The sequence below is a fragment of the Rhinopithecus bieti genome, unplaced genomic scaffold, assembly GCF_001698545.2.
Source record: "Rhinopithecus bieti isolate Rb0 unplaced genomic scaffold, ASM169854v2 scaffold_9981, whole genome shotgun sequence".
Taxonomy (NCBI): domain Eukaryota; kingdom Metazoa; phylum Chordata; class Mammalia; order Primates; family Cercopithecidae; genus Rhinopithecus; species Rhinopithecus bieti.
Genome location: NW_016806838.1, coordinates 3,577,603 through 3,588,299, shown reverse-complemented (window position 1 = coordinate 3,588,299; position 10,697 = coordinate 3,577,603).

Below are 10,697 nucleotides of genomic sequence, written 5' to 3'. Positions count from 1 at the left end.
GAATGGCATGAACCCGGGAGGCAGAGCTTGCAGTGAACCGAGATCCCACCACTGCACTCCAGCCTGGGCAATAGAACAAGACTCTGTCTCAAAATAAAATAAAATAAAATAAAATAAAATAAAAGAGTTCTGTCTTTTTAAAGGTATAATCTCATGTGCAATCAGCAAGTGTAAGGGTGATAATTCCCCATGGGATGGTATTTTGATCAATGAAAGGCAGGAGCCAATTAATAATTTTTCCCCACTTCTTCCCCTATCTCACTTATCCCAAGATGTCTTTGAGATAGTTTGTTTATTGCAAACACAGTCCCCAGATTGAACAATCAGTTTAATTTAGTGATGTCCAGGTCGATGAAAGATGCCTGTGTTGGCTGTAGTTCCTTCCCGGCTTCATTCCCCTTGTCCCTCACACCTGCTCCCTGGACTCCCTAGTAGTAAAGTCAGGCTCTAGTTTCTGGGGAACCTAGACTTAATGCAACTAATAAGAAAAAGATCAATATATTTGATTTCATTAAAATTAAGAATGCCTGGCCGGGCACGGTGGCTCAAGCCTGTAATCCTAGCACTTTGGGAGGCTGAGGTGGATGGATCACAAGGAGAGCCTGGCCAGCATGGCAAAACCCCATCTCTACTAAAAATACAAAAATTAGCCAGACACGGTGGTGCCCACCTGTAATCCCAGCTACTCGGGAGGCTGAGGCAGGAGAATCATTGGAACTCAGGAGACAGAGGTTGCAGTGAGCTGAGATTGCACCACTGCACTCCAGCCCAGGCGACAGAGCAAGACTCTGTCTTAAAAAAAAAAAAAAAAAATTAAGAACATCCATTTATCAAAAGACACCATTAAGAGAATGGAGTGGGGAAAGAAAGACCCTCTATCAAAGTTGTATGCCACACATAAGAAGGACTCATAAAACAATATATAAGCAATAGCTTTAAAGTAATAAAAGACAGATACCCCAAGAGTACAAAATACTTGAGAAGTTACACTGTTGCCAGACATGGTGACTCATGCCTGTAATCCCAGCACTTTGGGAGGCCTAGGTGAGTGGATCACTTGAGGTCAGGAGTTCGAGACCAGCCTGGTCAATGTGGCGAAACCCTGTCTCTACTAAAAATAGAAAAATTAGCTGGGCCTGGTAGCGTGTGCCTGTAGTCCCAGCTACTCCAGAGGCTGAGGCAGAAGAATCTCTTGAACCCGGGAGGCAGAGGTTGCAGTGAACCGAGATCGTGCCACTGCACTCCAGCCTGGGCAACAGTGTGAGACTCTGTCTCAAAAAAAAAATAGCTTTGGCCAGGCGCAGTGGCTCATGTCTGTAATCCCAGCATTTTGGGAGGCCGAGACAGGTGGATCACTTGAGGTTAGGAGTTCGAGACCAGCCTGACCAATATGGTGAAACCCCATCTGTACTAAAAACTACCAAAAAATTGGCCAGGCATGTTGGTGGGTGCCTGTAATCCCAGCTACTCAGGAGGCTAAGGCAGGAGAATCCCTTGAACCCGGGAGGTGGAGATTGCAGTGAGCCGAGATGGTGCCACTGCACTCCAGCCTCAGCAACAAAACAAGACTCCATCTCAAAAAAAAAAAAAGAAGTGCTCAAAAGAGGATATTCAAATGATTACTAAATATATGAAACCTCAATCGTGAAAATGTAAATTAAAACCGTAACAAAATAGCACTTCACAACATAATTCACATTGCAGATATTGGTGAGGATGTAGAACAAGGGACACTCTTCTACACTGTGTAAATCAGTGCCACCACTCTGGAAAACAGGTTGGCATTTCTACTAAAGTTGAAAATGACTACACAGTTCTGTTCCTAAGTATACATCCTACAGAAATGCATACAAGGTATACCAGCAGTTATGTACAAGAATGTTCACAGCAGCTTTCTCTGTAATTGCCAAACACCAGAAAAAGTCCACATATTCTTCAATAGTAAAATTAATAAATTTGGGGATGTTTATACAATGGCATACTATTCAGCATTGAAAATTAACAGACTGCTTCACTCAACAACATAAATGAATCTGAAACACATAATGTTGAGTGAAAGAAAATACAGGCAAAACAATACATATTGCATAATTCCATTTACATACTGCTTTTTTTTGGCTTTTGTTCTGTTTTGAGACAGGGTCTCTCTCTGTCACCCAGGCTCGAGTGATGTGGCCCAATCATAGTTCACTGCAGCCTCAAACTCTTTGACTCAAAGGATCCTCCTGCCTCAACCTCCAAGTAGATAGGACTACAGGCATGTGTTATCATGCTCGGATAATTTTTTTTCTTTCTTTTTTTTTTTTTCGAGACATGGTTAACTATGTTGCCTAGACTGGTGTTGAATTCCTGGCCTCAAGCAGTCCTCCTGCCTCAGCCTCCCGAAGTGCTCCAATTACCACCATAATTGTCAAACTAAACTACGATGAATAGGAGCACATTCTTAGTGGTAAACCACTATAAAGAAAATGAAGCTAAAAACCATAAAAATCAGCATGGTGGTCACCCTGAGGATGGAAGGGAGGGCATTGTAATTAGACAGAACAATGGGAGGAGCTTCTGGGGTATTGAGACTGTTCCATAAATTAATCCAGGTGGTTGTTTTTCCACAGATACTAGCTTTTTTTTCAGTTAGCTGTACATTTATTTATTTATTTAGAGATGGAGTCTCGCTCTGTAGCTCAGGCTGGAGTGCAATGGCATGATCTCGGCTCACTGCAACCTCTGCCTCCTGGGTTCAAGTGATTCTCCTGCCTCACCCTCTCAAGTAGCTGGGATTACAGGCATGCGCCACCACACCTGGCTAATTTTTGTAGTTTTAGTAGAGACAGGGTTTCAACATGTTGGCCAGGCTGGTCTTGAACTCCTGACCTCAGGTGATCCGCCCACCTTGGCCTCCCAAAGTGCTAGGATTGCAGGCATGAGCCACCACAGCCGTTCTGTACATTTATTTTTATACACTTTTATGTATATATGTAATTTTCCACAATTAGAAGAGCTAGAGACAGAAGACAAACCTGTATCCTAAGAAACGTGAAGCTTGAATACACTATCTGTGTGCTAACAAGCAATTTATTTCTCAGATATGCTAGTCAGCCTCCAAAATGGCCCCCAGTGATCGCTGTCTCTTGGTATTCACTCCCTGGTATTCTCCCATATTGTACACGGGCTAGTCTGTTCGACCAATAGAATATGACAGATGTGATCATGTATCATGTCCAAAATTAGGTTATTAAAGCCCTTGTGGCTTCCATTTTGAGCACACTTTCTCTCTCTGGGATCATATGCTTTTGGGGGCAAACACCTGCCATGTTGAGCAACCCTATGGAAAATCCCATGTAGTAAGAAACTGAGGTATCCTGACAACAGAAGCAAGGAATTGAGGCCTCCAGCCAACAGCCATGAGAGTGAGTCATCTCACAAGCAGATCCTCAAGTATATCAAGCCTTCAGATGACTGTGGCCCCAGCCACCATCTTGAGTGCATCTTCATGAGAAGACCCTGAGCCAGGACCACCTAGCAAATCACTTCCATAGTCCTCATCCTCAGAAATTGTGAGATAAAAATGCTTGTTTTAGGCTGCCAACCTGGGAGTAATTTGCTATGCAGATAGCTAATACAAAACCCTAGAGAATAAAAATTGCTTTTGATATAGCCTCTACCTTTATTCTATGAGGCACTAATAACCCTTTTTTACCTTGAATTTGGAGAAACCCTGAATACAGGCAATTAATCCATATGTGGATGTTTTACATCCAAATGCTTTTGTCTGGTCCCCAGATCACTGTGGTTTCTATTTTATAACTAGTACATACTATATACTAATATATAGTATTATATTACTATAATAATAAGGTATTATAATCATAATACCATAATCACACAAAACACAAATGTACATCCTACCAGCTTATTAAAAAAAACAAATAAATACTGGCCAGGCACAATGGCTCATGCCTTTAATCCCAACACTTTGGGAGGCTGAGGCAGGAGGATCGCTTGAGCTCAGGAGTTCGAGACCAGCCTGGGCAATATAACAAAACTCCATCTCTACTAAACAACAACAACAACAAAATAGCCAGGTGTGGTGGTGCATGCCTATAGTCATAGCTACTCAGGAGGCTGAGGCAGGATCACTTGAGCCCAGGAGTTCAAGGTTGCAGCGAGATATGATAGCACCACTGCACTACAGCCTGGGCAACAGTGAGACCCTGTCTCAAAAAAATAATAACAAATAAAATGAAATAAAAATAAATCTAACAACAATATTATTAATTATGATAATATTTTTATGTTTAAGCATTTTGATAGAAATGTTCAAGTGTTGGGCCGGGCGCGGTGGCTCAAGCCTGTAATCCCAGCACTTTGGGAGGCCGAGACGGGTGGATCACGAGGTCAGGAGATCGAGACCATGCTGGCTAACACGGTGAAACCCGTCTCTACTAAAAAATACAAAAAACTAGCCGGGCGAGGTGGCGGGCGCCTGTAATCCCAGCTACTCGGGAGGCTGAGGCAGGAGAATGGCGTGAACCTGGGAGGCGGAGTTTGCAGTGAGCTGAGATCCGGCCACTGCACTCCAGCCTGGGCAACAGAGCCAGACTCCGTCTCAAAAAAAAAAAAAAAAAAAAAAAAAAAAAGAAATGTTCAAGTGTTTTGCAGGAAAGGTCCTGGGTGATCTGAGACATGTATTAAGATCTGCCATGGTCAGAGAGATTAGGCGAGACTTCCCCAAGAAGCGATATTTGAGCTGAGATCTGAAAATAAGTAGGAGGTAGTAGAGCGTAAAGCCTGGTAGGCAGAGGGACACCTAACCTAGTACTTCCTAACAGTTACCCTTTTCACTGTCCTTGCCTTCTGTTTACACCAGCCACTTACCCAGTCCCCACCTGTTCTCACCCTAGGGTAGACAAGAATCATTTCTTGACATACCTATAAACATTACTGGTGTAAGGTTTAGAAAGCTCAGCTGTACACAAAGCCCTGTGGTGGGAGAATCCACAGTGATCTGGTTGGCCAGACAGAAGGCCAGTGTGACCAGAGGGCAGAAGGAAAGGAGAATAGTGAGAAATGAAGCTGAAGAGATACGCAGAGGTTGACCACGTCCAGCATATTAAATATTATAAACATTAATCTGCGTTCATGCCTGTGTGCGCACTATACTTGACCAAACTGTTTAGCCCTGTTGGAATTTTTTTTTTTTAACAGGTTGTAGCTCACTGCAGCCTCGAACTCCTGGACTCAAGCAATCTTCCCACCTCAGCTTCCTGAGTAGTTGGGACTACAGGCATGCATCACCACACTCAGCTAATTTTTTTATTTTTTGTAGAGACAAGAGTTTTGCCATGTTGCCCAGGCTGGTTATTTTTAAATTTTTATTTATTTATTTTTGAGACAGGATCTCACTCTGTTGCCTAGGCTGGACTGCAGTGATGCGATCTTGGCTCACTGCAACCTCTGCCTCCTGGGTTCAAGCAATCCTCCCACCCTCAGCCTCCCAAGTAGCTGGGACTACAGGCATATGCCACTATGCCTGGCTAATTTTAAAATGTTGTACAGACAGGGTCTCCCTATATTGCCTGGGCTGGTGTCGAACTCCTGGGCTCCATCCATCCGCCTGCTTCAGCCTCACAAAGTGCTAGGATTACAGGTGTGGGCCACCAAGCCTGGCCCAGGCTGGTTATCCTTTAAGTCCAAGATTGATGGGGTGCAACTGGCTCAGATGATGTGATTGCTGGTACATATACAAACAAACTCCACCTTTGTGTAGGAAACATTTGGCCAGAAGAGGGACAGTGAGTCCTCCAGAAAGACAGATGTGACGCTCAACTCACTCAAGAGTTCTCATCTAGAATTGTGGTCCATTATTTGTAGATTGCCAGATAAAATATTGTATTTTTATTCACTAAATCTGGCAATCCTACCCATTAGGATTTTGAAAACCCACTTTTCTGTCCAGGAAAATATTACTGACCTACTTGCTGTGCTGCCTGCTTGTGCTGACATCTGTATCCCTTAAATAAACTCAGTTGGATTGACTTAGTAGTGATTGCAGCTTCTTTTTTCAACAGTACTAGCCTACTATTACAGAGGTTGTATAAAAATTATTAATAAAATAAAAACGCAATAGATCAAAAAAAGGAATCAGTTGGGCAAGGTGGGTCACGCCTATAATCCCAGCACTTTGGGAGGCCAAGATGTGAGGATCACTTGAGCCCAGGAGTTTGAGACCAGTCTGGGCAACACAGCAAGACTCCATCTCTACAAAAAATACAAAACTTAGCCGGAAGTGGTGGCTTGTATATGTGTAAACCAAATTAATTACTTTGGGAAGGCTCTAAAATTATGAGTGATTAGTTTCTCTTGTTTTGAAATAAACTTAGGCCTAGCGTATAACTTTACTTAGAATTAAGGGCCAGGTGTGGTAACTTACACCTATAATCCTATGGCTATGAGAGGCCAAGGCAGAAGGATTGCTTGAGGCCAGGAGTTTGAGACCAGCCTGGGCAACATAGTGAAACCCTGTCTCTACAAAAATAAAAATAAAAAAAATTAGCCAGTCGTAGTTGCTCAGTCCTGCAGTCCCAGCCACTCGGGAGGATTGCTTGAGCCCAGGAGTTTGAGGCTGCAGTGAGCTGTGATTGTGCCACTGCACTTCAGCCTGGTGAACAGAGTGAAACTCTGTCTCTAAAAAATAAAAATAAATAAATGAACGGGAAAAAAGATGAGATGAGAATGTACAGGGGATGATGACAATGTTTTGGAAGCCAGAAAACAGATGGTGTTAGGTAACTAACAGCAAAGCAGACAAAGTTGAAACTTAGGCATGCAGGTGGGTAGCCCAGAAGGAACCAAAATGGCTCATACACAGAACTCTGACCCTCTTAGACACCCCAGAGACCTTTGAAGGTGGGTTTGGGTGTGGTGCTGAAACGTAGAATTGGGCTGAAAGTTGGTACGAAGAGCAGTTGGATCCTTCAGTCTCGTCATCTAGCCCATGAAGCAGATGACTGCCCCTTCCCTCCCTTGGTGGAAGTACAGATTTCATGTTTAGTACTGTATCAGTACTATTACTCGCCAAAAGAAAAAAAAAGGCACAGAAATCTATCTGAATTGTTTAAAACCCTAATAATTGTAGCTGTCAGGTACTCTGTTAGGTTCTAGTCTATAAAGATGAATAAAACATGGTCCTTAGCTTTGAGAAGTTAACAGGTTTTTTTAATGTAGCTTTCAAGATACTCATAAAAACAAAAGCATATCATGAGGCATTGCATCCCTCTGTACAATGTCATAGACAGGAGTTCAGTATACGGAGACTTCTTTGAGGACTGGGTGGTCAAAGAAGGTTACACTCCTTTGTGTAAAAGCTACATTTTGATGTTCTGGTGATTCCCAAGGCAGTAAGGAGCCAATTTGGCTTGAATGCTGATTTTTAGAAGGGAATAGGCAAAGATATATTTGGAAAGGTAACTTGGTATTAACCTGGTAAGAAACATGGATTTCAGAGTAAGGTGTCTGGCTTTTACTCTGTCATTGGAGGTTTTTGCATAAGATGACAGAATAAAGTGATCTACCCTTTCTGTGTTTTAGGAAGACGAAAATGGCAGGTGCTAAGAGAGAGAGGAAAGGGTAAGACAGGCTAGGACCCGGTATCAGTCAGGGTTTCCAGCTGCAAGCAAGAAAAATGAATCCTGGCTAACATAAGCAGAAAGTAAAGTGGTTGAAATTAAATTGTACAGTTCACAGTATTGATGGAAAATCTATAAAGAACAAGGCTTAGAAAATCCCTCCTACTGCCTGTTATCCACATATATCCTTCTTCCCATACTCACTCTTGCAAAAAAAAGAAATTTCCTGTCCAGCACACTTTAGACATCCCTTATACAAATGAAAATCACTTACTGCCTCCCTCAAAATAGCCTCAGATTTTAGCAGTCACTACATCCAGTTCCAAGCACAGGGAGTCATGTTGATGCCTATTCCTAGTTCTGCCCAGTCTTGTCTTGATATCTTTGTAGACTAGCTTGTAATGTTATCAATCACCACATCATTTATTTTTTTTGAGATGGAGTTTTGCTCTGTCACCCAGGCTGAAGTGTAGTGGCTCAATCTCAGCTCACTGCAACGTCTACCTCCCAGGTGGAAGCAATTCTTATGCCTCAGCCTCACGAGTAGCCGGGACTACAGGCATGCACCACCACACTTGGTTAGTTTCTGTTTTTTTTTTTTTTTTTTAGTAGAAACGGGATTTCACCATGTTGGCTAGGCTGGTCTCGAATGCTTGACCTCAAGTGATCTGTCTGCCTCGGCTTCCAAAGTTCTGGGATTACAGGCATGAGCCACCGTGCCTGGCCAACACATCATTTATTGAAAAAAAAAAAAAGAGAGAGAAAAAAGGGAAATCAATTAAGATATACGAATATATTTAGGAAAAATCAGGGAAAGAAATATGGAAGGAGGCTACCATTCTCATTTCCACAACTAATCACAACACTGTGGGTATTTATGACGTCTGCCCTCTCTACTAGTTCCATGGTCTCTGCCTTTAGGCAGAACCTCAGCTGGTCAGTATATGACCCAAATCTCATTTCTGAGAGATCCAAGCCTTTGGTGGTTCTGCCTATTCAAGGGGTTAAAGAAGTCTTTCGTTAACTTTTAGTTCTGAACATGGTTTCATGAGGATGCACCCCAGGGGATCCCCTCTGTCCCATCAATATGCCTCTTGACCCCAGTGTGTAAACTACAATTTTATTTCTTCACAAAAATCAGGATTAATGACTCAATACCATAGCTTCTTTTTTCCCCATTGATCTACTGCAGTGAGGAACCCAAAATGGCCAGTGGCCATCTCACCCTAAATGGTTGTTCTTACTGGTGGAATATTTCTCACCAGCAGAGCTCAGAGTTGATGTAGTGGGGAGAATAATAGTTCCCAAAGATGTCCACATCTTAATTCTCAAAACCGGTGAATATGTTACATGACAAGAGAGAATTAAGGTTGCAGATGGAATTAAGGTTGCTAATTAGCTGGCCCAAAGATGGGAAAATGATCCTCTATTATCTAAGTGGGCCCAATGTAATTACCAGTGGTTACCTTCTAAAAGAAACAGAGAGGCAGGAGAGTCAGTACTGGAGCACTGCACCATGGGGAAGATTCAACCAGCCATTGCTGGCTTTGAAAAGGGCGCCATGAGCCAAGAAATGTGGGCAACCTCCAGAAGTTGAAAAAGCCAAGGGAACAGGCAAGATTTGTCACCTAGGGCCTCCAAAAGTAACACAGTCCTATCCACACCTAAATTTTAGCCCAGTGAGACCCATTTTGGACTTCTGCACTCCAGAGCTGTAAGATAATAAATACGTGTTGTTTTTACCCTCCAAGTTTGTAGGAATTTGTTATGGATACAAGTGTTTTTTTTTTTTTCTTTTTGAGAAAGGGTCCCGCTCTGTTGACCGGGCTGGCATGATCATGGCTCACTGCAGCCTCAACCTCCCAGGCTCAAGCGATCCTCCCACCTCTCAGCCTCCCGAGTAGCTGGGACTACAGGTGTGTGTGTGCCACCACACCCTGCTAATTTTTCGTACTTTTTGTTGGGACTGGGTTTTGTCATGTTCCCCAGGCTGGTCTTGAACTCCTGGGCCCAAGAGATTCCCTTGCCTTAGCCTCCCAAAGTGCCGGGGTTACAGGTGTGAGCTACCATGCCCAGCCACAAGTGTAATTGTAACAGGTACCACCTCACCTATATATCTCATCCCCACCCTTGTATATTTTTGGGTGTGAGTGAAATGTTCCACATAGTTGGTCACTATTTCAGAGCTTATGTCACATTCTGTAGGATACCACTCTAATCTTTTTTCTTTTCTTTCTTTCTTTGAGACAGAGTTTTGCTCTTGTCACCTAGGCTGGAGTGCAATGGTGCGATCACGGCTCACTGCAACCTCCGCCTCCCGGGTTCAAGCAATTCTTCTGCCTCAGCCTCCCGAGTAGCTGGGATTACAGGCATGTGCCAACCACGCTCAGCTAATTTCGTATCTTTTTTTTTTTTTTTTTTTTTTGAGACGGGAGTCTCGCTCTGTCGCCCGGGCTGGAGCGCAGTGGTGCGATCTCGGCTCACGGCAAGCTCCGCCCCCCGGGTTCACACCATTCTCCTGCCTCAACCTCCCATGTAGCTGGGACTACAGGCGCCCGCCACCATGCCCCGCTAATTTGTGTGTGTGTGTGTATTTTCAGTAGAGACGGGATTTCACCATGTTAGCCAGGATGGTCTCAATCTCCTGACATTGTGATCCGCCCGTCTCGGCCTCCCAAAGTGCTGGGATTACAGGCGTGAGCCACCGCGCCCGGCCTAATTTTGTATTTTTAGTAGAGATGGGGTTTCACCATGTTGATCTGGCTGGTCTCGAACTCCTGACCTCAAGTGATCCACCTGCCTCGGCCTCCTAAAGTGCTGGGATTATAGGCATGAGCCACCGTACCTGGCTGATACCACTATAATCTTATGAGATGTTGTCTCCAGTTGGTAAAATAACTAAGACCTCAATAAGCCTATTCTGTAAGACTAGCTGGAATATACAATACAACTAAATAAGCAATCCCAGAAGAGTTGAATTGTGTATCCAACTGTCTTACTTCTTCCACTGTAAAAGCACTCCCTTGGCCAAAAGCATCATTGTGTGGGATGTCATGCTGAATGCCTTATAAG